Genomic DNA, 27,520 nt, shown 5'->3' on the forward strand with positions numbered 1-27,520 from the left:
GGGGCATATAATCTTTTGCCTGCCTAGTCAATCCCATCCCACGTTAAGATTCATTATGTGTTGCCCACATGAAAATCACCGCGCTCTCAGCATTCAGTTACACTCACCCTGGTGATGCAGGGGAGGTCCAGCCCGCTTACGACACTGCACCCATGTACACTGCTGGATTCCAAGGCTGTGACCTTCACTGCTATCTCCATCCAGGCTTCCTTGGCCAAAGGGAAAAGTCTCTCCTTGCCGTTTATAGGGAACAGCAGCTCCAGCTGTCTGGCTGCCATTCAAAAATGGTGCCAAGCACCTATACTCCCATCAGCTGATGCCAAGATCAGTGCCTTCCTGCCCACCCCTGACACTTGATTCACCAGTCCCACATCTCCATCTTTTTAATTGGCAGGTCACCATGTAATTGCGTTCGGCCAGTCACTTCCCCCTCAAACGGCAATGCTGCCTGCTTTCAGGCTCACCCCCCACCCAGACATGCTCCACTGACATTAAATTTTGTTCCATATTCCTGTTTATGAAACCATTTAGTACTGGATTTATGGCTATTTCTTCTCTCCTAAAGTGCATAATCTTTCTGGTGGTTTTCTCTTAATGTGCATTGGAGATTGAGTAGAAACTGAGTGAGGGAATATTTGAAGAAGCTATTTTCATGGGATTATTTTGAGTAGGTTTATGTTGAGAAGTTAAAAGAATAGCAGTGATTATTTTAAGTGTCCAGTATTTGGAAGCAGAATCTGCATGGGATTGATTCCTTCAAATTGGTTTGGGCCTTAGCCTGAGTTATGTGTCACCCAAATCAAAGTCTTATTTGAATGCAGGATTCCCATCATTTAAATTTTTAAATGGAGATCAGATTCAGCAGAATTACTATGTAAATATGATGTTTGTTTGTAAGACTGAACAAATTATGGAAATACTATACTTAGGGTGAGAAAGGGATGATTTCCTCTGGTTATTGTAAATATTAAATTTCCTACACACAAAAAAATTGTGAAAGAACATTTTGAACTTGTTATAAATAGCAATCAGATTAAATCTTTTTGTTACACTCTGATGTTGCTAATAAATAGTAAACAGAGGAAATCTTCTCCCTCTGGTGTCATAAACAGGGCTTTAAATTTAATAGGTTCACTTTGGTAAACTGTTATATTGGCAAGCAGCTTACTAAAGCTGGATATTCCCATTTCCCCTCCTGTTTATTGGCATTACATATTGTTACCATTGGATCCAATAATACAAATTTCAAAAGGCTGTTCAGTCCCACCAGTTCTGTTGGTGTTCGTTTATCCTCCACATGAGCAATTGTCTTAATTGCATTTGCCCAATTAGTTCCCACTTCCCTTCATTCTCCCTTCCTTGAACCACATAGCTAACCTTCTTAAATTAAACTCTATTACAGTACAATGAAATCTGCAATGCCCAGAAGTGACTAATATTAACTTTATTATTGTCAGTCTATCACAGTTTGCGATCTGAATAAATTAAAGTACCGTATTACAGAATGGTGGCCCCGATAATAAAACATATTTTTACATCTGTATTTGTGTAAACAGGAGAACACATTCTCCATTAATTTTTACCTCACATCTGATCTGAATGAGTTCTACCTGAGAAGACACACATTCAAAATACTAGACTAAAAATATTCTGAAATCTCACATTTTACATTTTTGCCACTTTGATTCAAATCGAATAAATCAGCTAGAAAATATATTATGCCATCTTTAATGTTTGTGATCAATACTTAATGCACAATGGAAAAAATTAAAAATGCTCCAACTATTTTTTGATTAACTTATGATGGAAATATGGAACCAGGTTTTCAGAATTTTACTTCTCATTTGTTCTCAGCATTTGGTTGATGCTGGGAAGGTCTCCCTCATGTTACAGGGTTTCAGGCTGTATTACTGCTGAGGATTTTGATACCATATATATGAAAGAAATTATGGTGATGTTAAACTGAGCTGTCAAGTGTCTAAATTTACAGGACAGCATGACTAGAAGCAGTAGATTAAAATTCGGACATGATGTGTGAACTGGCTTGTTTTAGGCAAATAAATTTAGTTTGGATATTTTAGTTGCCAATAAACCTCACCTAGTCAAGGTGACTTAATTCATCTGAGTTTAGCAGGAAGAGATCCACTTCCTGAGGCTAGAATTAACAAAGAAGAAAAGACACATTTTCAGGATCAGTAGGCACTAGAAGAGGCTGCCAGAAAATGGTTCTGGGCCTGATCTGCAGAACCAGTTAGTATTTTGCTCTCATTTCCAAATGCAATGTACTGCCGGGATCTGCCTGTGCCTGAGGCACATTGGGTTTAAATGAGCTGAACCTGCAAATACAGGCGCAACACATTTTGGTTGTGCTTAGCTTGGCTTGTACCCAGGTATGGAGTGAATTTATTGTTCTAATTCAGCCGTACACATTTAATTTAGTTCTGCATTCACAGCCCAAGTCAAATAGCCTGCTTGCACATCATCTATGCTTCTCAACTTTTTAAATTCCTAGATTATATTTCCTATCAGTATTCTTTTCTACATTTAAAAGAAATTCAATTCTCTGTATTGGTTCCTAGCTGAGGGTCTCAGTATCAGCCATGTCACTTTTCTTTGAATACTTGCCAACACATCAATGTCACTCCCCCCACAATTATTTTTTTCAATTACTTTGGTACCACACGGATTAAACTTATTTTGCAACTGATTAAGGGTTAGATAGAGGACCTTAGATAAAAAGACCTTACGGGACATTACTTTAAGCCATTGGAGTAGTTGTAAGTTAAACCATTTCTTACTGTTATGGGGACCATATGACTGTATAGACCAATCAGCCCTAAGTGTGGGGAATCTTAGGGGCAGAGCTTTTAGGCCTTGGTCTTGGAGCAAGCACGTAGCCTCACCTGGCGTCTGTAAATAAAGTTCACTGCTTCTTACAAGAAACCCGTCCTGCACTCCAAGTTTATTACAGTCCTAAGTGAACTGAACTTAGTGACTTTGGCTTTAAAAAGTTGCAAATAAATAACTTATACCAATAAACCAGTGGAATATAAATCATGCCCACTGGCTCTTTTCAAAGTAGTTTCATGACCAATGTGATTAAATAAAAAACCCATTGGCCCAAGGTTCACTATCATTTTCTCCCGCTCCCTCTCCTAGTTATTCTCTAGCATCCTTTTTAGATTGCAATCATCCTGCTCCTTATAAAACTTACGCTCAAATTCCATTGCCCTTTTCAACTATTGCCCACTTCCAACCATCCCTTCCATTCTAAGGTTGCAGAAAATGTCACTGTCACCTAACTCTATTCCTATCTCTCTCACCATTCCCTATTTGAATCTTCACTTTTAGTTTTCATATTATCAGTAGAATTGAGGCTGCTCTGGTCAAAGAGACCGATGGTCCATTATGTGTGACTCTGACCATGCTCACCACCTCAACCTCACTTTTAACTTGGTTAACTCGACTGCCAATCCTCTGCTGATGTACTATGCTCACATAGTTTTGTCCATACCTATCTCAACAGAACCAGTATATTCCCTGCTTCTGCCCCCAGGCCCCCACGGTTATCCCGGGCGTGCCCGTGGCCTCCATGTTACCTATATGCTGTCCCTTGACAGCATTATACATAAGGAATCTTTCATACATTTGCCAGCGATACACAGTTTAACCTCAACACTGCCCTTGATTTCAGATGTGACATAATGCTATTTGCCTGGAACATTTGTTCAGCAGTTTTTAAAAGTACATTTTTTTGCAGCGATGTACTGTGACAAAAATGACCATCATATTGATTAAGCAGAGATTTGCTGAAAAATCTTTGCCAAACAATAGCTGTAGGAAAAATGCTCCAAAAATCTCGCAGCAACAATAGTCAAATTGCTGGATCAGCAAACGACAAAACCAGAGCCTCCAATGACCATTTCTAAAACATGGATTTAACAGTTGGATCATTAAAGCCTCTTGATTAATTATGGTATTTGATAAAGGAAACATAAAACTTTCTACCTCTACCGCATTTGCATAAGAACATAAGAAATAGGAGCAGGGGTAGGTCATTTGGCCCCTCGAGGCTGTTCCATCATTCAATAAGGTCAAGGCTGATCTGACAGTGCCCTAAATTCCAATTTCCTGCTTGCTCCCAATAGCCGACACCCATTTGGTTGTGGATCAGCTGCAAGTTTGCACAGGGCACCATCGAAAGTATTACACGTATTTACTTTTATGTCACAGTTACTTCCTAAAATTATGTCTCGTATTTTGAAATATAAGCATGCCTTGTCTCATTAAATGCTGGACTTTATCGAGGCGCCGCGGATTTCCGCTCTCAACATTCGCAAAACTCCTACATTTTCTCTTTATTCAATGTTGCTGCGTTTTCCTGCTTTAATTCCTAATTCACTGAAGTCAAGCTCGAACTCAGGCCGCTTCGCAACTCCGTCAGAATGTAGATCCTCATTGGTTCACTACTCTTCCTTACCCTTAGCTGATTGGCTGTGTGAGCTGTCCGTCAGAACACGGTAGTTGTTGCTCAAAGTGAAAGCTGCGGGAGCGACTGACTGAGACGCACGGCATAGGAAACTTCCTTTCCAGCCCAAACATCAATTTTACTGCTTCAGGTAAATCTTGCACCTCTGTTGGTTGTTGGGGGAAAGAGCGCACTGTGATATTATCCAGCCTTGTAAGCTTTCGCCTGGTTGTGTGGAAGAGGAAGATCCCGCAACCCTGGGCGATCCTTTGAAGGGGAAACACGCTTCCCCTGTGCATTTGGAACCTTTGTTGCTTTTTGGTTTTTGCACATTTGCGTTCAGAATCACCGAGAGTGTGGGTGTGATAATCGGTAAGTAAGTGAGGAATAAGGACCAAGTGTTTCGGTTCAGTGAGTAGATTATGAAAGAGAGAAGAGCATCCTGAGAGTGGATGTAATCCAGCAGTTCACGGTTAAGTGGGTGGGTCGTGGTTGATTATTAAACATGACTTATTTCTTGGAAAGTTTATACTTTATTCAAAAGAACTCAGCCAAACATTTTTAGCACCATTTAGGTTTTTATAGGTTGTTTCCTCTTTTCATAAACGTGTTTCTAAATAATATATATAGTTATGCACTTTATTTTCTTGATGATTTTCTTTTCCTCTCAGTAAGTTGTTGACTCTTTATGGTTTTGCAGGTGCCCTAAGTCGTTTTGGATATGAATTTAATCCATTCAAGAACTCGCTCCTCCCGATTTCCATAATTTGTCCGGTGCTACCACCTCACCAGCTCCAAACTTGCTGCTCCTCTCAATCTGACCTTTTAAACAAACCATGATGGTGTCAATTGTAGGACTGTGCCTCACCTACATTGGAAACTGAGACAGCAGTCAGCAGACACTGGTCAGTCTGGTAAAAACAATGAAACTGCGGATGCTGGAAATCCAAAACAAAAACAGAATTACCTGGAAAAACTCAGCAGGTCTGGCAGCATCGGCAGAGAAGAAAAGAGTTGACGTTTCGAGTCCTCATGACCCTTCGACAGAACTTAAGTTCGAGTCCAAGAAAGAGTTGAACTATAAGCTGGTTTAAGGCCTTAAACCAGCTTGTATTTCAACTCTTTCTTGGACTCGAACTCAAGTTCTGTCGAAGGGTCATGAGGACTCGAAACGTCAACTCTTTTCTTCTCCGCCGATGCTGCCAGACCTGCTGAGTTTTTCCAGGTAATACAGGTCAGTCTGGTACCGCTACTGTAGAGGTCCTGCATTTTTCATCTGCATTTTACGCCTTTTGAATTCAAAATTTAGCCCCTTGTTACTGGTTGAAATTTTGTGGTCACTGATGTATAGTACTGCACATCTTCAACAAAATTTATGTCCTTTTGTCCAGGCTTGTCAACAGGAATGCATGACAGTGTGTCTGCTGTAGACGATTGCTTTCCTTGGACATACTTGGTTGTAGGATCATCTCAAATGAAATCTCTGGGTGCCCGGCAGCATTTTTGCTAATTCTTTAGCATTTAATAACATAACCAATGGCTTGTGGTCTGTCTCAATGGTAAACTTTAGGCCTGAGTTGGCAAACTTCCCACAAGCCCAAGTAGCTGTTAATGCTTCTTTTTCAATTACAGTGTAACTTTGTTCCATATCAGTCAATGTTCCATTTTAGTCAATGATCGAGATGCTTAATATACTAGTCTGGGTTTACCACCTCTCTGAATTTGAAAGACTTCTCTTGGTCTATAATGCATCTGCGGCAACTACCATAGGCAGTTCAAGAACATAGTGAGCCAGTATGTCTGGTGGAATTGGTATCTCTTTTACCTTCTCAAACAAAATTAATTGATTTTCTTCCCAACACCATGCTTGGTCTTGTCTAAGCAATTGTCACAGTGGTTCACTTACATATGCCAGATTAAGTAAGAACTTTCCTACTTGATTGATCATGAAGCTCTAAAGCTCCAAGATCTTGCGAGGTGGTGGAAAATCTTTGATTGCCTTGATTTTTTGAGGATCAGTCCCGATGCCTAATGTGTAAACAATGTGTCCCAGAAATTTTAATGGTTATGAGAAATCACATTATTAAGAGTTAGTCCTGCTTCTTGCAAGCATTGCAAAACTGCTCTCACTCTGGCATCATGTTCCAGTGTAGTAGACCTGTGGATCAGGATGTCCTTCATGTGGCACACGACTCCTTCTAATCCTTCTAAACTGCCCATCATTGTTCCTCTGGAAAATCTCTGGTGCTGATATAATACCAAACGGTAGTCGGTTGAAGCATTATCTACCTAAAGGTGTGATGAATGTTGTCAGTAGTTTGGATTCCTTGTCCAAAGGTAGTTGCCAGAAGCCACTGTTTGGATTTAGTCTGATAAAAGTTGTGCTTTTTGCTAGCTTTGCCAGACTCATCCACAGACGCCATTGGATGGATCTCCCTTTCCACAGCTTTCCACTCCCTTTAACTACAGATTCGCAGTGAGCTGTTTCGGTACTGGAACCATACCTGAATACCAACTTGTAGGTTTTGTTACAGATGAGATTACTCAACTGATGCAGCATTGACTCAAGTTGTTGTTTCACCTTCTTGGGGTGAACAAGCACACTGGTTTGACATCTGGTCTCAGTGTGATGTGATAGGCTGCTTTCAGCTCCCCAAGACCTCCAAATAAGTTTGGAAATTCTGTCCTGAATTCTTTGTCTGTCTTGGCTTCCCAATTTGTCTATTTTATAGTTGAGTTGTAGATCTGTGCAAGCTTTGCAGCTTAATAGTGAACACTCTTGGTTTTGGATCACATTCAAAGTTTCTGTGATTTCTCTTCCTTTGTACTGAAGTGTAGTAGTCAGCTGTTCCTTGACTTTCAGTTGAATGCCTCCTGAACTGGAGTTGTGCTGTGTCTGAAAGAACTGAAACTCCTGCTCCAGTGTCTAATTTGAAATATGTTTTCTGCCTGTTGACCATAATGTCTGTGCTCTGTTGGTTCCCTTTAGATCCTGTAATTTCTCCCAAGAACAGCACTTCGTTGACTTTTGCATCTTCAATTTCTTGAATGCCTTTTGCTTTAATTGGTTTCTCCTTACATTTCTAAGTTAGGAACCTTTTGCTGCAGCATACAGCTTTAAAATGACCCTCCTCTTCCTGGAATGACACTCCGCATTTTTGGCAGGATACTCTTCCCACCAAGGCAACCTTTTCCCGCCACAGCAAGAACACTGAATAGTGACGGCTACTGTACCCCTTCGCTCTTTCTCTGTTTTTGAGTAGATACGCTGCTACTCCTGTGTCCTACAAACTGCACTGTCCGTTGTTTTTATCCACAAGATTTCCCTAACACTTCAAATAAATACATGGTTTTGCTTTCTTGCTTTTGCCAGCCTTGTTAACGGCACAGCTTTTGATAGCATTAAAGCCTCCCTCAACTGAAGAAAATCTGATAAAAGTCTTCTCTATGACTTTTACAATAATGCAATCCCAAATTAATTCATATTTCAGGGCTCCATATTCGCAATTCACAGCTAGTGGATATAAATTATTAATAAAGTAATCTATGGTCTCTCCCCATCTTTGCGTACGCCTATTGAACTTCACCCTTTCTATGATTGTATTCCTTCTAAGGGTGAAATATGTATCAAAAGCTTTTATAACATCTCCATATGTTGCTGCTTCTTCGTTTATGCCTTGTCTGACCATTATTTCATTTCCACTACCGCCTATGGCATACAGAAGGGTGCTGACTTGTTCCTTGCCAGGCTTCTCTGCTAGTTTTGAAGCAGTTCTGTACCTGGTAAACCTGTGATGCCAGTTCTGCCACTTCTCGGCTTGATCCGGGTCTTCCACATGTTCAAAACACTCTGGTAAGGGTAAGATTTTCTCCATGGCTTTTCTTCACTCTTCGAATTCTGTTAGTCTTTGTTCCCATGGTGTCCTTTCCTTGCAATCGTTTTGATTACAGCTTTTTCTGTCTTGAGCTGTTTACCGGGTGCTTTTTTTTTGTTGTCTTTACCGCTGCCACCATCTGTTAAAGGTCTTAGATTCAGTTGTCCTTGGTTTAGAATGATAGAGACTGCTAGAGGCAAGGCTGTTGGTAAACTTTAACTTTCATTCAACATTCTTCTAGCTATATACAGGACAAGACTTAGCATGAGGCTTCGCATAGAGCTATCTCAACATGTTCTGTTGTCATGTGATGCTACTCACTGATGATGTAGACTTTCTATTTACAGATTTAACATTAGCCCTCTACACTACAGTCACCACGTCCTCAGGTCAAGAACTAACTACCTGCAGATGTCAGAGAGGCAATGCCAGAGATAGTTGAGGCTGTCCTGGGAAGTGTCACTAAAATATGTGGGATTGTATAGCAAGACCCACAGTCACGTGGAATTGGCAGGAACCCCATACCAGTGGCCCTCTAGGTGACTGCTGTGTTCAGGTTTTTTCACCAGTGGTGGTTTCCAGGGCTCCAAGGTGACATGTGACATTTCACTGGCTGCCACACAGAGCTGCATAAAGGAGGTGATCACTGCCCTTTTCTGTCATGTGAATGAATTCATCAATTACTTCACAGATGAGGACAGTCATGTGGCAAGGGCATTGGGCTCCACTTATCTCCCTAGAGTGGAAGGGGTCATCAACTGCACCCGTAGCCATTACAATTCCCCGCAACCAGCCAGCGCTATTTGTGAATTGCAAGGTCTTTCACTCTTTGAACCTGCAACTGGTCTGCCACCACAGACAAAGAATCCTGCATGCCTGTGCTTGTTTCGCCGGGAGCTTTCATAACTGGAACATTTTGCACAGTTCACAGGTCCCAGAACTTTTTGAGGTCTCAGCCCAGATTGAGGGCTGGATCTTGAGTGACAAGGGGTGTCACCTCCAGACCTGGTTGATGACACCAGTGAGGCATCCCCCATGGTGCAGCGAAGAGCAGTAACAATCCAGTTCATGCCTCCGACAGAGCATCCGATTGAGCAAACCATTAGCTTACTGAAAATGCGCTTCCGCCATTTTGATTAGCCTGGAGGGACTCTGCAGCACGCACCACATCGGATATCATGAATAGCTGTGAATTAATAGCTGCACTGCACAACTTAGACATGCATCACTGAGAAATTGCAAGAGGACAAGAGAGAGGAGCAGCACTCTTCAGTTGAGGATAAATTGGATGAGCGTGAGGAGGAGGCCATGAATATGCATGACCCTACTGGTTGCCAGAGCCATGGAGGAATGAGATGCCAGGAACAACCTCTCACACACCAGAACTCCATTACCTGTTCGGGATATGAACCAACCCATGCCAGCCTCCCTCCCAGAGCTACCTCTGACCCTGTATTCTCTGCCATGTAGAAGACAAGGGGAAGAGACCTCTGTCTCTCAAATTCACTTGTGAACACTGGTTCCTAAGACATCCATTTCACAGTTGGACATAGATTTATCAGCCAACCATGACCGAGAACTTAGATTCTGCATCATCATTACAGGGGCTTGAGTGCACCTATAACAGTTCCATTATTCCTATTGAAAATAATCTTGGACCACCTCCTTGGAAGGCCAGCCGAGTCTGAATGTACAGCCATCTCCCGCAGACTGGTGAGTGCAAAACTGGACAATAACGGACATTCAATAAAGACTGAATACAGACACACATCATGGTTTCCTTCACAATAAAGGAAATGACCCTAACTCCTCTGTAGCCATCAGTGCATACCAACCGTGAGGTGTGCCAGTACGTTTATCTCTCTGACTAAGGTCCCAAGTAATGATGATGATATACACAAAAATAAAATTAAACCAGTCTAATGTGCAATATTAACAAGTGACGAATTGAATTTTTTTAACACCCCTGTTCCACCTTTGTGCTCTCATAAAATCTAGAGTTTTCTCTTTTACCCACTATGCCTTGGTGCAACCCGATATCAGTAGCTGAGATGGAGGCAGTCTGCTCAGTCCCCTGCCCCATTGCCTTTGATGACAGTGGTGAGTGTCTATGGAAGTCCAAGGCCTTGAGGGCTCTGGCCTATGGAGGTCTCCACTGGTGCAGGGACATTCTGCTCTGTGTTGTCTACTGGAGGCAAAAGGGGTCAAAGGCAGAAGGGATTAGAAGAGGCACTCACCCTTGCGGTGTCCTGAGAAGAAGGCCATGGGGCACCAGGAGAGGAAAGCTGCAGGGTGCTAGGAATGTGTTCCTTCTCCCACTCTGTGTGTAATGGTACTTCCCTGCCTTCCTGAAGGGAAGGGGAACCTTGAGGGAGGTCCACGTGCCTAGCCATCCTCTCATCTAGCTACTGCTGTATGGAGACCATGGCTTGAGCAATGGAAGGCAGATCAGAATGCATATGGGTACGTTAGACCTGGCTGTCCTTGGCGATCACCAACTTCTCCATGGAGGATGGCATGCACTCATGTGCCCGAGGTTTGGCAGAATTCATGGCTTACATGGAGTCCTCCATCGGCTGTGCAAAACTGTGCATGACCCCTGGAATCTCTGCTTTATGTTCTCCTAACTCTTGCTGCATGTCCAGCAAACTTGTGGCTCAACCAGAGGCCTGTCATCAATGTGAGGCTAAGCAGGAGCCTGGTCCCCAGTAGCTCTCAGACTGTCATTGGCCTCAGCTGTTAAATCCTCCATCAGATGCTGGAATGTGTGTGCGTTGTGCTCACCGGGTTGTGCTCCCAGTTCTAAATGTGACCCCTCCACAACCTGCATGGCGGTAACTGTATTGGTGGAGGTTCTGGAAGAGGTGGGTGACATCTTCTGGGCCTCTAGTGTCATCGTCCCCAGAGGTGGAGTCTTCATGCTTCTGCTGTGGCTGTGGCCTGGGCTGGGCATTGCCTGTAGTGAAGATCAATAGTAACCGTATTATGGATAAGCATCACATTTCCTTGTGTGCCCATATGTCAGCACCAAGTTGGAAGCATTCTCATGCTTATGGCTGGTCATTCCAGCCTTGCCGTCTGTGATTGCTCGGCCTCCCTCTTCTCTGCAACCTGCATTGTTTCTTCCACTGCAGGGGTGAGCAATCTCATGTCCGGCACTCCACCCCTGGTCCTTGACCCCTTGAGTTGTGGGTCTGCTTATCCTGCATGATAACATGCAGATTTAGTGACATGTCATGTGGCACCTAACCCCTCCCACCCCTTTGTCTCCACCTATCCCTATTTCTCACACATGCTCACAGAAGCCAAACTGAGAAACCCTTTAGCCTCAATTGCCATGTGGTACTAAGGCTAATCACACATTTACTCACCTGGCCTAGCTGCCCACTTGCAAGGATACATCCACTTGATGAACCCATGATATACCCTTTGGTAACATGTGATTGTGCCACTTACCCTGGTGGATTGGAGCAGGTCGTTCATTCTTTTCTTTCACTGAACCAGGTTCTTTGGTAAACCCCATGGTTGTTCACTTCCTCTGCAATCTCTGTTCAGGTTGCCTTGATCATTATAATTTCTCCTGTCTCTGCCTCTGAGGGACCCACATTTACTCTCGCTAATCTCATTCTTTTTACACACCACCTAGATGGCTTTATAAAAACAAAAAAACTGCGGATGCTGGAAATCCAAAACAAAAACAGAATTACCTGGAAAAACTCAGCAGGTCTGGCAGCATCGGCGGAGAAGAAAAGAGTTGACGTTTCGAGTCCTCATGACCCTTCGACAGAACTTTATAATATGTTTTTGTGTCTTTATCTTGTTTCATTTCATATCCTATTTTCTCTTTCTCGATCAATTGGTGAGCCTTGCTGAATTGTAAATTTCTCACCTCCCTTTTCCCCACCTATCCTTGGGTTTAATGTTGCTATCTGTGGGAAAGAGCATCTCCTGATGGCCTGGAGGTGAATCTGCAGTGACATGTTGCTAAACATGGGGAGTCTCAGGACTCGTGTGTGTAGTTGAAAAGTCTTCGTGATGTGGAGAGAAGTTTGAGCAGGATGATGAAGGGTAGCAGCAAGAAATAGGACAAAGTTTTGATAGTGGAGATGGGCAGGAATGTTGTGGCTGTTATGCAGAGCCTCACTGTTTGCCCAAGAGGCTCTTTTATAGCGCAAAACAAAAACAGAAATACCTGGAAAAACTCAGCAGGTCTGGCAGCATCGGCGGAGGAGAGCGAAGTTGACGTTTCGAGTCCTCATGACCCTGAGTTTTTCCAGGTATTTCTGTTTTTGTTTTGGATTTCCAGCATCCGCAGTTTTTTGTTTTTATCTCTTTTATAGCGCACCTGTGCTTGCTGCATTGTCAGCTAAAGGCAGGATTCACCAATGATCATGTGTCTCCTGTGCATGCCACCAAAACTTAAATTTAAGTTTGAATCCCGTGGGAACCACTCCCACCACAAAAGTGAAGTGGCACCCACTGTCTGGAATGATGTGCCAGTGAATAAATACAGCCAAAAGTGTTAGTTTAATGTCTTTGCCATTTCCCTATTCCCATTATAATTTCTCCTGTCTCTGCCTCTGAGGAACCCACATTTATTCTCGCTAATCTCATTCTTTTTTACACACCACCTAGATGGCTTTATAATATGTTTTTGTGTCTTTACCTTGTTTCATTTCATATCCTATTTTCTCTTTCTTGATCAATTGGTGAGCCTTTGCTGAATTGTAAATTTCTCACCTCCCTTTTCCCCACCCATCCTCAGGCTTAAGGTTGCCTTTTGGCAACATTATAAGCCTCTTCCTTTAATCTAATTTGATCTTTAACTTTTTTTAGCCATGGTTGGACCATTTTTCTTATGGGGTTTTTTTCCTTAAGGGAATGTAGAATGATTCTGTATTTTCAGCGAATTCTTTTAAATTGCTTACCAACTGCCATATTAGTTTCCCAGTCTAACTTAATCAACTAGCAACTTCTAACAATGTGGTGTGCTTTCTGCTGATTTAAGACCCTAGTTTTGGTTCATAGTCCCTAGTGCTGATCCAAATAGAATATCATGGTTCCAGGGTTAATTCATATCTGATCACATTCAAGGTGGAATTATCAACACAATTTAGAGTTTTTGCATTAGAAAGGGGAAGCATCAGCTATGATTTCTGTTCAATGTTCAATGAACCTCTGGCCACCTGCAAGCTTCACTCCAAGCCACCCATCATCCTGACTTGAAACTGTATTGCTCTTGCTTCACTGCACCTGGTTCAAAATCATGGAACTCCCCCTTAACAGCATTATGGGTGTACCTAAAACACATGGAGTGCAGTGGTTAAATAGGGAATTCACCGATACAACACGTTCACAAGGAAAATTAGAGATGGGCTATAAATGCTGACCTTACCAGCGATGCTCAAACTCAAGGACAAATATAAAAAAAAACGTGCTAGAAACTATTGAGCTACAAAGGGACACCTTAAATGAACCTTATATAGACCTTTACTGATGGACACAAGCATGGGCATTTAGGTTGGTAGTGTCAGCCTCAGTTAACATGGCCCTTTGTGACTGAATAGCTTGCCAACACTTGCTTTGTAGACTCAATCATGAAGAATGGCTGTTTGGGTGAAATTATGGAGGTCTATTGTAACTATGGTACCAAATTACAGCAAAATTCGTGTCTTTGGAAGAGGTGACTAAGGGGAAGGGAGAGAGAGAAATTATGGACTAGGATTTTTAGGATGGTGGGGTTTCCTTACATGCTGAAGAGTTATTAGCCAATGCATCACCATCAATGCTAATACTAGCTGTTCTGCAATCATTTAAACCTCCAAGAAAGTTAATTGGCTGGAGGTGAGACTTCTGCTCCTCAGTCAGGAGGAAGCCCCACTCAGAGATCTGCTGACCAATCTGATTGGCCGGCAGCTCTCTAGTCCCAGCAACGCTAGAAACTGCAGTGGACAGGACTGAGACTACAAGCAGTCCCCAGATTCTAAGACACAGGAGTCCAGGACCAAGGAAGTATGGGGATCTCATGGTGTGGTGGGGGGAGGGGTGTGTGGGGTGCAGAAGGGGGGGATGGGGGGCAGAAGGGTGTGGGCGGTGTTGATGGAGGGGCCAGAAATTGTGGGGGATTGCCTGAAGTTGAAAGGAGGCTGTTGATGGAGGCACCCCCATACCCCTCCCCCCCTCCCTCTTATTCAAGGCCAGGGCAGAACCATTTTCCAGGCTTCCCCACCTGCCCTTGAACTCCTCCCACCAGCCTGAAAGTTGAGGCTGGGCAGGAAATGGACCTCTGATGGTCATTAATTGGCCACTTAAAGGCCTCATTTGGGGCAAGGGGGTGGTCCGGCCTGGGCCTTGGCTGTCCCACTACAAAATTGGTCCAAGTCGTTTGGAATGCCTGAGTTGGTGGCTGCGGCTAAGGGTGGTGGCATCGAAGCAGTCACTAACTAAAGTTACCAAGAAGCCGCCCAAGAAGTGGAGGAAATCTCGCAAGCAGAGCTATTACATTTACTTGTACAGGGGGCTGACCCAGGTTCGCCCTTCCACCAGGATCTCGTCCAAGGCCATGAGTGTTATGAACTCCTTTGTTGTTGACATTTTTGTGCGCATCACTTCCGAGGCCTTGCACCTCATTAACTACAACAAACGCCACACCAACTCAGTCAGGTAGATCTAGAGCGAAGTGGCCAAACATGCCATCTCCGAAGGCACGAAAGCGGCCACCAAATAAATCAACTCCATTTAGGGCGATCATTCTAAAGATCATAAAATTGCGGAGAGGTCGGAATGGGTGAGAGCCCAGTGGGAAGACCATTCGAGGAATTTTTACGGGCCCCCCTGCCTACAAACCTGCCAAAGGGGGAATGTACGTTTCTGCCTATGGTGTATAAAATGCACTTATATCCACCTAGAAGCAAATTGATATCATGGTATTATTCAATATTTTATTTTTTTGCAAAAATATACTTTATTCATAAATCTTCAAAAACATTTCGAATATTTTAAATCACCATTACAAAAATACAAACAGGTTCAACTTTTACAAACTGAAACACAAGGTGTATCAGAAAAAAACAATGAATATTTCAATCATTGGCAGACATACATTTTAATCTGTACCGACTGAGGGGCTCTTTACAGTTCCCAGCCCCCCAGTGCACTGTGGCAGAAAGGTCTTAGGCAGCGACCCTTCCCCATTGCGCCTTTGCGGCGGCTGCCTCAAGCTTAACTGTGTCCCTCAGCATGTAGTCCTGGACCTTGGAATATGCCAGTCTGCAACACTCGGTCGGGGACAACTCTTTGCGCTGGAAAACCAACAAGTTTCGGACAGACCAAAGAGCGTCTTTCACCGAGTTGATGATCCTCCAGCTGCAGTTGATGTTTGTCTCGGTGTGTGTCCCTGGGAACAGCCTGTAGAGCACAGAGTCCTCTGTCACAGAACTGCTCGGGATGAACCTCGACAGCAACCACTGCATCCCTCTCCAGACCTTCTTTGCAAAGACACAATCTACAAGGAGGTGAACAACGGTCTCTTCCCCACCACAGCCTCCTCGAGGGCAACGTGCAGAGGGGGTGAGACTCCTGGCGTGTAGGAAGGATCTTACAGGGAGGGCCTTTCTCACCACCAGCCAAGCTACATCTTGGTGTTTGTTGGAAAGTTCTGGTGATGAGGCATTCTGCCAAATTACTTTGTCAGTCTGCTCAGGGAACCATCCCACAGGATCCACCCTCTCCTTTTCCCTCAGGGCCTTTAAGATGTTACGTGCCAACCACTGCCTGACGGACTTGTGGTCGAAGGTGTTTCTCTGCATAAATTTTCCCATGAGGGACAGGTGGTACGGCACAGTCCAACTACTTGGAGCGTTCCGCGGCATCGTGGCCAGACCCATCCTTCGCAACACCGGGGACAGGTAGAACCTCAGCATGTAGTGACACTTGGTGTTTGCATACTGAGGGTCTACGCACCGCTTGATGCGACCGCACACAAAGGTGGCCATCAGTATGAGGGCGATGTTGGGCACGTTTTTTCCCCCTTTTATCTAGAGGCTTGTACATCGTGTCCCTGCGGACACGATCCATTTTCGACCTCCAGATAAAGCGGAAGATGGCTCGGGTGATCGCCACCACACAGGAGTGTGGAATGGGCCAGACCTGCGCCACGTACAGCAACAGCGAGAGTGCCTCACACCTGATGACCAGGTTCTTACCTGCAATGGAGAGGGAGCGTCGCTCCCACATGCCCAGTTTCCTTTTCACCATAGACACTCGCTCCTTCCAGTTGCTAACGCGTGCCCTGGTCCCTCCGAACCATATCCCCAGCACCTTCAGGCCATCAGCACTGACAGTGAAGGGGACAAAGGATCGGTCAGCCCAGTTCCCAAAGAACATGGCCTCGCTCTTCCCACGATTTACCTTGGCTCCCGAGGCCAGTTCGAAACGGTCGCAGATGTGGATGAGTCTGTGCACCGACAGCGGATCAGAGCAGAAGATGGCGACATCGTCCATGTACAGGGAGACTTTGATCTGAGTGCCTCCACTACCTGGGATCGTCACTCCTCTTATGCCCGGATCCTTCCTGATGGACTCAGCAAAGGGTTCCATGCAACACACGAAAAGAACAGGCGAGAGAGGGCAGCCCTGCCTGACTCCAGATTTAATAGGAAAGCTATCTGATTCCCACCCATTGATTGAGACTGCACTACTGATGTTAGTGTAGAGCAGTTGGATCCAATTGCGAATTCCCTCCCCAAACCCCATTTTGGAGAGCACATCCACCATATAGGTGTGCGATATTCTGTCAAAGGCCTTCTCCTGATCCAGGCTGATGAGGCAGGTATCCACACCCCTGTCCTGTACGTAGGCAATCGTATCCCTGAGCAGCATGAGGCTGTCAGAGATCTTCCTGCCCGGTACAGTGCAGGTCTGGTCAGGGTGAATCACCAATTCCAGAGCGGATTTGACCCGATTGGCGATGACCTTAGACAGAATTTTATAGTCCACATTCAACAGTGAAATGGGTCACCAATTTCTAATTTCCTCCCTTTCCCCCTTGTGCTTGTGGATGAGGGTGATAATGCCTTTCCTCACGGATTCTGACATACTGCCGGCCAGGAGCATACTCTCGTACACTTCTAGCAGGTCTGGGCCGATCCAGTCCCACAGAGCCAAACACAACTCAGCCGGCAAGCCGTCGCTTCTGGGAGTTTTACTCTTGAAGGACTCAAGGGCCTCAGTCAGTTCGTCAGGAGTTAGCGCTTTGTCCAGACTCTCCCATGTACTGTCATCTAAGACCTCCGTGATAGAGGACAGGAAGGACTGGGAGGCCGTGCTGTCTGTGGGCTTTACATCATACAATCCGGCATAGAAGGATTTGCTAATCCTCAAAATGTCAGATTGCAATGACTTAACTGAGCCGTCTTTTTCCTTCAGGCTGCTGATCACAGAGCTCTCTCTGTGTACCTTTTGGAAGAAGAAACGTGAGCACGTCTCATCCTGCTCTACAGAGCGGACTCTGGAACGGAAGATGATCTTGGAGGCCTCCGAGGCAAAGAGTGAGGCTTGCTGGCTCTTCACCTCTTGGAGTTCCTCCTTGATATCGACCCCCATCGACCGCAGCCAGAGCAGATTCTGCATGTTTTTCTGGAGTCGGGACATTTCCCTCTGTTCCTTTCTAGCTTTCTGGGTGCCTTTGAGGACAAAAAACCTCTTGATGTTTCCCTTGATCGCTTCCCACCAGTGTGTCAGGGACTCAAAGTGGGGTTTCATGGTTCTCCAACCTTTGTAATCCCTCTTGAGCTCCTCAATGTTCTCTGGGGTCAGCAGTTGCACGTTTAGCTTCCATACCCCCGTGCCAACCCTCTGGTCCTTCTCTAAGTGGCAGTCAGCCAGTAGGAGGCAGTGGTCAGGGAAGAACACCGGCTTGACATCGGTGGATCTGACTGCAAATGCGCGGGACACAAACAGGAAGTCTATCCTGGAACAGACGGACCCATCAGGCCGCGACCAGGTGTATCTACGCTGTGCTCCATCTGCAGGGTTGCTGAAGACGTCGTGCAGCTTGGCATCCTTTACTGTTTCCATCAGGGATCTGGATGTAGCGTCCAATCTGCTGTCGGCCCTGCCGGATCGTCCAGCCGCATCGATGATGCAGCTAAAGTCACCGCCCAGAATGACCGGCCTGGAGGTTGCCAGCAGCTGTGGGAGCTGCTGAAAAACCTCCAGCCGCTCAGCCCCTTGTGACGGGGCGTAGACGTTAATTAACCGGAGTGGAGCATTCTTATACATTATGTCTGCTACGAGGAGGCGCCCGCCCACCACCTCCTTAACCTGGGAGACGGTGAAGCTGCCTCTCCGCAGCAGAATCCCCAGGCCGGAGGAACGAGAGTCGTTTCTTCCCGACCAGATCGATGGCCCATGGGACCACCATCGTGACCATTGCCTGTAGGAGCTGAGGTGCGGTATTGCACACTCCTGTAGAAACAGCAGGTCAGCTTTGACCTTGGCAAGGTAGTCCAAGGTCGCCACACATCGCGTAGTAGATTTAATGCTACGCACATTTATGGATACAATCTTTACACCCATTTTAAAGCAGTTAGTCACTTACCAAACCTGTTGTCTCTGAGAGTTCCTTCATGCCCGTGGTGTGCTCAAATTGCTTCACTTGGGATGGGCTGAGGAAAGCGTCCTGAACCTCCCCATTGGAGATGTTCTGCTCGGGTGGCATCTGGGGGTCCGTGCAGAGAGCGGGGTTTGAAATGTCCTCTGTTGGAGAAGCGTCTCCAATCCTCTCCCCCACTGGGGCGTTGCTGCTCCCGGCTTCCCGGAGCTGGGGTGCGCTGAGCGCCTCACTGCTCCCAGATTCCTGGGGTTGTGGTGCACTGGCCTCTTTGGGTTGTGGGCCAAGTTGGGGTGCGCTGGTCTCCTCATTGTCACCAACGTTCTGGAGCTTGGGTGACTCGTCCTCCAACTCCCTAGCGTTTTGCCGCTTCTTCTGTTGGCGCCACCCTGGCCCTTCTTCGTTCGAAGAGCTGCTCTTGTTATCCATGTCGGATAGGAGACGCCTCTTGACTCTTGTCTGGGAAGTGGCTTGGTTTCTTTTTAGCCCCTTCTTCCTTTTGGCTCTCTTCACCAGCTGCCGCTCCCACTGCTGCCTCCTCCTCCTCCGTTGATTTGCTCTCCTGAGGAGTGGGAGGTTCAGGGGGCAGTGCTGTTGACTGGCTGTGTGCTGCCTCAATTTTTTCCTCCACCTTGTCTTTCTCTGTGTCCTCCTTTGTCCCGATGTTTTCCCTGGGGGCCTTGGTGGTTGGTGTGACACGAGCATTTCTTCTGCTTCCCCCTCGTTGGCTTTAGCTGACTGTGCATAAGTACGGCAACGTTTGGGGCAGGTCTTGTAACTCTTTCGAGTACAAACCCGTTTCCATCTGTTTCAGATGAAGTTACATTGTTTCATAGTTTGCCATTGTGAGATTTGAACTCTTGATAATCTTTTAAATGAAAACCAAATCAACAAAATTGGGATAAATCAGGCACAGCCCCTAATTCAGGTCAGCTGTAAAACCAAGAACAAAGTTTAAAGGAAACTTACAAACTTTAAATCAAAATGTGATTAAAGGGGTCAACAAAACACCCCAGTCCCCGCGGTGCCCACCGAGCACGGAAGGCCTCGAGAGTGCCAGCAGACACCGCGTGCTCCTTCTCCAGGGACATCCGGCAGCGAACGTAGCCACGGAAGAGGGACAAACAATCGGGCGGGACTCCCCCGTCGATCGCCCGCTGCCTGGACCTGTTAATGGCCAACTTGGCCAGGCCCAGGAGCAGGTTCACGAGGAGGTCCTCCTCCTTCCCGACCCCCTTCCGCACCGGGTGCCCATAGATCAGGAGCGTGGGGCTGAAGTGCAAACAAAACATCAATAAAAGGTTTTTCAAATAACTAAAAAGGGAGTGCAGCCTACAACACCCTATGTATACATGGTCCACGGACTCCACAAGACCGCAAAAAGGGCACGTGTCCTGAGAGTCCGTGAACCTATGCATCCTCTTATTATAAGGGACTGCTGCATGCAACACCCTCCAACCCAGGTCCCCGATAGAAAGGGGGAGGACACCTCCGTAGAGGGCCTCCCATCGGGGGCCTCCGCCGCCGGACGGCAACAAGGCACACCAGGGCGTGTCCGGTCGACGGACAAGGGCGAGAAAATGGAAGGTGTGCAGCAGCAGTCCGTACAAAAAGCCCCTCTTTGCCGTGCCAAAAGGCACAGAGGGCATGTCCCCGAGGCGGCTCATATTGCTGGGCACCAGCACCCGAGGGAGGGTTCGGGGCTTGGGGCCAATGTGGAATTCCGTCCGAACAGGGGAACGCTCAGACGGAAGACCACCGCGCACCTGGGCCACCTCAAGACCCAAAATAACGTCGGGTCCGAGCACGACCGTTCTCAGGTCTTGGATGGCATCGGCTGCGACCCGGACACTCACAGACGCGCGTCGCGCCAACTCCTGCGGGAGCATCCAGCCCAGTCCTCCGCCACCCAGCACGTCCCCGATCCTGGTCACCCCTGCGGCCACAGCCCTCCTCTCCGCCAACCACTGAAAAGGATGGAGGGGCGGATTCCTGAGCAGCGGCTCTCTGACGATAGCCGCTACTCCTGACGGGGGAGAGCTGCGTCGCGAGGCGACCACTTTCCAGACTTTGATCAGGTCCTGGTAAAAGACGGGCAACGCCTGCAAGGAGCCACCGAGGCCCAGCTGTTCTATAAACAGGAGCTGCACGTCATAATTCAGGCCGTGCACCTGACGGAAGAAATACGTCATCAGGGCACACCATCTAGGAGGAGGCTCAATGTAGAGGTATCGCTGCAGGGTCTGAAGGCGGAAAGAATATAACTCTTTTGAGTACAAACCCATTTCTATCTGTTTCAGATGAAGTTACATAGTTTGCCATTGTGAGATTTGAACTCTTGATACTCTTTTGAGTAAACCTGTTTCCATCTGTTTCAGATGAAGTTACATTGTTTCATAGTTTGCCATTGTGAGATTTGAACTCTTGATCTCTTAATCTTAGGGTTACAAACCCAGTACCATAACCACTTGGCTATTTAGGCCAAGCCATTATTTCCTTGTATGGGCTATTTCCTAGTACATGGTTAATTATCTTAAAATGGTGTGTTTTATGAGATGCTGAGCTAATAACGTTGTTAACTAGTAGACCTTTGACTTGCCACAGTAAAAGGAGCTTGGAATAAATTATTAAAATTAGTTACAACAGGTGTACTGCAGTGGATTGGAACACAAACACAGTGATCAGAGATGAAGAATGACTGACTGGCTTATGTTTGCCCTGTTTCTCATTCTGCTGAATTTCTCACTGAAGCTGCATTGCACTGTGGAGAGGGGCTGTGACACTCTCCTCACAATTGGCTGAGTTAGCCAGTTGCAGGCAACGTATGTTCTAGTGACAAAAACAGAATGACCTGGAAAAACTCAGCAGGTCTGGCAGCATCGGCGGAGAAGAAAAGAGTTGACGTTTCGAGTCCTCATGACCCTTCGACAGAACTTGAGTTCGAGTCCAAGAAAGAGTTGAAATATAAGCTGGTTTAAGGTGTGTGTGTGGGGGGCGGAGAGATAGAGAGAGAGAGAGAGGTGGAGGGGGTGGGGTGTGGTTGTAGGGACAAACAAGCAGTGATAGAAGCAGATCATCAAAAGATGTCAACGACAATAGTACAATAGAACACATAGGTGTTAAAGTTAAAGTTGGTGATATTATCTAAACGAATGTGCTAATTAAGAATGGATGGTAGGGCACTCAAGGTATAGCTCTAGTGGAGGTTTTCTTTATATATAATGGAAATAGGTGGGAAAAGGAAAATCTTTATAATTTATTGGAAAAAAAAGGAAGGGGGAAACAGAATGGGGGTGGGGATGGGGGAGGGAGCTCACGACCTAAAGTTGTTGAATTCAATATTCAGTCCGGAAGGCTGTAAAGTCCCTAGTCGGAAGATGAGGTGTTGTTCCTCCAGTTTGCGTTGGGCTTCACTGGAACAATGCAGCAAGCCAAGGACAGACATGTGGGCAAGAGAGCAGGGTGGAGTGTTAAAATGGCAAGCGACAGGGAGGTTTGTGTCATTCTTGCGGACAGACCGCAGGTGTTCTGCAAAGCGGTCGCCCAGTTTACATTTGGTCTCTCCAATGTAGAGGAGACCACATTGGGAGCAACGAATGCAGTAGACTAAGTTGGGGGAAATGCAAGTGAAATGCTGCTTCACTTGAAAGGAGTGTTTGGGTCCTTGGACGGTGAGGAGAGAGGAAGTGAAGGGGCAGGTGTTGCATCTTTTGCGTGGGCATGGGGTGGTGCCATAGGAGGGGGTTGAGGAGTAGGGGGTGATGGAGGAGTGGACCAGGGTGTCCCGGAGGGAGCGATCCCTATGGAATGCCGATAAGGGGGGTGAAGGGAAGATGTGTTTGGTGGTGGCATCATGCTTGGAGTTGGCGGAAATGGCGGAGGATGATCCTTTGAATGCGGAGGCTGGTGGGGTGATAAGTGAGGACAAGGGGAACCCTATCATGTTTCTGGGAGGGAGGAGAAGGCATGAGGGCGGATGCGCGGGAGATGGGCCGGACACGGTTGAGGGCCCTGTCAACGACCGTGGGTGGAAAACCTCGGTTAAGGAAGAAGGAGGACATGTCAGAGGAACTGTTTTTGAATGTAGCATCATCGGAACAGATGCGACGGAGGCAAAGGAACTGAGAGAATGGGATGGAGTCCTTACAGGAAGCGGGGTGTGAGGAGCTGTAGTCGAGATAGCTGTGGGAGTCGGTGGGTTTGTAATGGATATTGGTGGACAGTCTATCATCAGAGATTGAGACAGAGAGGTCAAGGAAGGGAAGGGAAGTGTCAGAGATGGACCACGTGAAAATGATGGAGGGGTGGAGATTGGAAGCAAAATTAATAAATTTTTCCAAGTCCCGACGAGAGCATGAAGCGGCACCGAAGTAATCATCGATGTACCGGAGAAAGAGTTGTGGAAGGGGGCCGGAGTAGGACTGGAACAAGGAATGTTCCACATACCCCATAAAGAGACAGGCATAGCTGGGGCCCATGCAGGTACCCATAGCCACACCTTTTATTCCTTTCTCAGTGACTGTCTCCGTCTCTGACTTACCCCACGTGGATTTCAACTGAAATTCCACCCCTCATGTTTCGAACCCACCCAGGATTACAGGTATTTCCGGTACATAAAACGTTTCTCGGACTGCTGTTCCCGTCACATTCTGAAATCCACACTCAGTGCCATGCGCCGCCATATGAACACACTCGACCTCTCCCTCCAGCAGCACCGCCGTACCCTTTTTCAAAGCTGCGCGTGCCTCCAGTTTCATTTTATCCTTCGGCTCATCCGACGCCTCAACAAGAAACTTTTTCTCTTTCTCTCAAGTGCTAAGGAACGCAAGCTCCAACAACTCATCAACACCAACACCCATCTAGGACCCTCCACCCCTGCCTGTCCCTCCGTCCCCACCCCATCTTCCAATCCCAACCCCAGCCGTGTATTCACTATACCCCCTGACCTTCCCCTCTCCGATGCTGAACGTTCAGTGCTCAGCAAAGGACTTAGTTTCATACCCTTACGCCCTCACCTCAATGAATTTCGGGCTCGGCATGATACTGAACTCTTCTGCCGCCGTCTTCGTCTCCGGGCTCACTTCTTTGGGCAGGAGTCCTCTCCCAGTTCAACGGATCCTTTTACCCATCTCCAATATTCTCCCTCCACCTGGACCCCTCCCTCTGGATGCTTACCTTCTCTCGATCTTTTCATTGAGAACTGTCGGCGCGACATTAGTCGTCTCAATTTCTCTGCTCCTCTCGCCCATTCTAACCTGTCTCTCTCTGAACTTACTGCACTCCATTCTCTCAGGTCCAACCCTGACATTGTCATCAAACCCGCTGACAAAGGTGGTGCTGTTGTTGTCTGGCGCACTGACCTCTACCTCACGGAGGCTGAGCGTCAACTTGCAGACACTTCCTCCTACCTCTCCCTGGACCATGACCCCACCACTGAACATCAAGCCATTGTTTCCAGGACTGTCACTGACCTCATCTCCTCTGCGGATCTCCCTCCCACAGCTTCCAACCTGATAGTCGCCCAACCTCGGACGGCCCGCTTCTATCTCCTACCCAAAATCCACAAACAGTACTGCCCCGGTAGACCGATCGTCTCAGCTTGCTCCTGCCCCACAGAACTCATTTCTCATTATCTTGACTCCCTTCTCTCTCCCCTTGTCCAGTCGCTTCCCACCTACATCCGTGATTCCTCTGACACCTTACTTCACATCAACAATTTCCAGTTCCCTGGCCCCAACCGCTTCCTCTTCACCATGGACGTCCAATCCCTCTACACCTCCATCCCCCACCAGGATTGACTGAGGGCCCTTAGCTTCTTCCTCGAACAGAGGCCCGAACAATCCCCATCCACCACTACTCTCCTCCGTCTGGCTGAACTTGTTCTCACGCTGAACAATTTCTCCTTCAACTCCTCTCACTTCCTCCAAATAAAAGGTGTGGCTATGGGTACCCGCATGGGCCCCAGCTATGCCTGTCTCTTTATGGGGTATGTGGAACATTCCTTGTTCCAGTCCTACTCCGGCCCCCTTCCACAACTCTTTCTCCGGTACATCGATGATTACTTCGGTGCCGCTTCATGCTCTCGCCGGGACTTGGAAAAATTTATTAATTTTGCTTCCGATCTCCACCCCTCCATCATTTTCACGTGGTCCATCTCTGACACTTCCCTTCCCTTCCTTGACCTCTCTGTCTCAATCTCTGATGATAGACTGTCCACCAATATCCATTACAAACCCACCGACTCCCACAGCTATCACGACTACAGCTCCTCACGCCCCGCTTCCTGTAAGGACTCCATCCCATTCTCTCAGTTCCTTCGCCTCCGTCGCATCTGTTCCGATGATGCTACCTTCAAAAACAGTTCCTCTGACATGTCCTCCTTCTTCCTTAACCGAGGTTTTCCACCCACGGTCGTTGACAGGGCCCTCAACCGTGTCCGGCCCATCTCCCGCGCATCCACCCTCACGCCTTCTCCTCCCTCCCAGAAACATGATAGGGTCCCCCTTGTCCTCACTTATCACCCCACCAGCCTCCGCATTCAAAGGATCATCCTCCGCCATTTCCGCCAACTCCAGCATGATGCCACCACCAAACACATCTTCCCTTCACCCCCCTTATCGGCATTCCATAGGGATCGCTCCCTCCGGGACACCCTGGTCCACTCCTCCATCACCCCCCTACTCCTCGACCCCCTCCTATGGCACCACCCCATGCCCACGCAAAAGATGCAACACCTGCCCCTTCACTTCCTCTCTCCTCACCGTCCAAGGACCCAAACACTCCTTTCAAGTGAAGCAGCATTTCACTTGCATTTCCCCCAACTTAGTCTACTGCATTCGTTGCTCCCAATGTGGTCCCCTCTACATTGGAGAGACCAAACGTAAACTGGGCGACCGCTTTGCAGAACACCTGCGGTCTGTCCGCAAGAATGACCCAAACCTCCCTGTCGCTTGCCATTTTAACACTCCACCCTGCTCTCTTGCCCACATGTCTGTCCTTGGCTTGCTGCATTGTTCCAGTGAAGCCCAATGCAAACTGGAGGAACAACACCTCATCTTCCGACTAGGGACTTTACAGCCTTCCGGACTGAATATTGAATTCAACAACTTTAGGTCGTGAGCTCCCTCCCCCATCCCCACCCCCTTTCTGTTTCCCCCTTCCTTTTTTTTCCAATAAATTATAAAGATTTTCCTTTTCCCACCTATTTCCATTATATAAAAAAAAACCTCCACTAGAGCTATACCTTGAGTGCCCTACCATCCATTCTTAATTAGCACATTCGTTTAGATAATATCACCAACTTTAACTTTAACACCTATGTGTTCTATTGTACTATTGTCGTTGACATCTTTTGATGATCTGCTTCTATCACTGCTTGTTTGTCCCTACAACCACACCCACCCCCACCTCTCTCTCTCTCTATCTCTCCGCCCCCCACACACACACCTTAAACCAGCTTATATTTCAACTCTTTCTTGGACTCGAACTCAAGTTCTGTCGAAGGGTCATGAGGACTCGAAACGTCAACTCTTTTCTTCTCCGCCGATGCTGCCAGACCTGCTGAGTTTTTCCAGGTCATTCTGTTTTTGTTTTGGATTTCCAGCATCCGCAGTCTTTATCTCTATGTTCTAGTGAGATCTTTTGTATTGGTGTGGCGCTGGAAATTGAGATTGGTCTTAAATAATGCACACTGAATTGATTATGCATTTCTAAAGTTTTGATCTTGCACTTGTAAGTCAGCATGCACCTGTCACATCAAGTTGTCAGATTATAAAGATCTGTTTGAAGAGTAAATAATATACTGCCTTTACAGCAGTGTTCAAGACATGCATTTCAAAGGCAGTAATGGCAACTTTGGATGAAGATGTTGTAAACCTCACTGACATTTCTAACCTGTAACTGAAGTTCTGGTACATGCTATTCTATCGAATAATTCTCTACATAGGATGCAACCATGACATGTGGAATTTCATTTAAATGCAAACATGAGCTATTTAGTGAAGAGGTGCACAGCTTTTGTCTTCCAAGTTATTTTTGTCTGCTGATTTATTTGTAATGACATTTTATGTTGGGAATATATTTGAATGCTATTTCCTCAGTCTGAACAGAAAGGAAGTAAACATTACTAAGGAAATTGTTAACACTGGAATAAAATACCTGAAACTAATTTTAAAAATTGTTACTGAGTTTTTACTGTATTCCACTGCCATGTTGCTTCAGATACAATTATGCAACTATATTTTAAGACATTAATGTCGCATGCTAATTATGCTTATTTGGGTGTTAGTTGTATTCAGTTAGTGGGTATTAAAATAGATAGAGGGTTGACTATTATCAATCTTACCAACCCGTTCAACCTTATAGATCTCATCTAAAAAGAAACAGGCTGAAAGGAAGCTCCTTTTAGTTGGTGGACGTGCATGATATGCAATGTGTCTCCGTAAATAAAAGCTTGTAACTGGATAAAGACTAGGTTCCAGTATCATATCCTTCATCACCTGATAGTCTGAGTTTTAGCAGCTGATTCCCACATTTGTTGGGAGGACAGCAAATGATGACAGGCAG

The 27,520-nt window shown here is 46.4% G+C and overlaps 1 protein-coding gene across 3 annotated transcripts in view; it reads left to right on the forward strand.

The window, feature by feature from the left end:
- The first annotated feature begins 4,498 nt into the window (after positions 1 to 4,498).
- LOC121276099 (inactive ubiquitin thioesterase OTULINL-like) overlaps positions 4,499 to 27,520 on the forward strand; it is a 66,813-nt gene continuing 43,791 nt past the window's right edge. For 2 of the 3 annotated variants that reach the window (XM_041184043.1, XM_041184042.1), the window contains exon 1: positions 4,499 to 4,619. The gene's annotated coding sequence lies outside the window, so the exon portion shown is untranslated. The remainder of the gene's footprint in view (positions 4,620 to 27,520) is intronic. The other variant, XM_041184045.1, reaches the window with a different exon arrangement.

Source organism: Carcharodon carcharias, chromosome 3 (genome assembly GCF_017639515.1).
Source record: "Carcharodon carcharias isolate sCarCar2 chromosome 3, sCarCar2.pri, whole genome shotgun sequence".
Taxonomy (NCBI): domain Eukaryota; kingdom Metazoa; phylum Chordata; class Chondrichthyes; order Lamniformes; family Lamnidae; genus Carcharodon; species Carcharodon carcharias.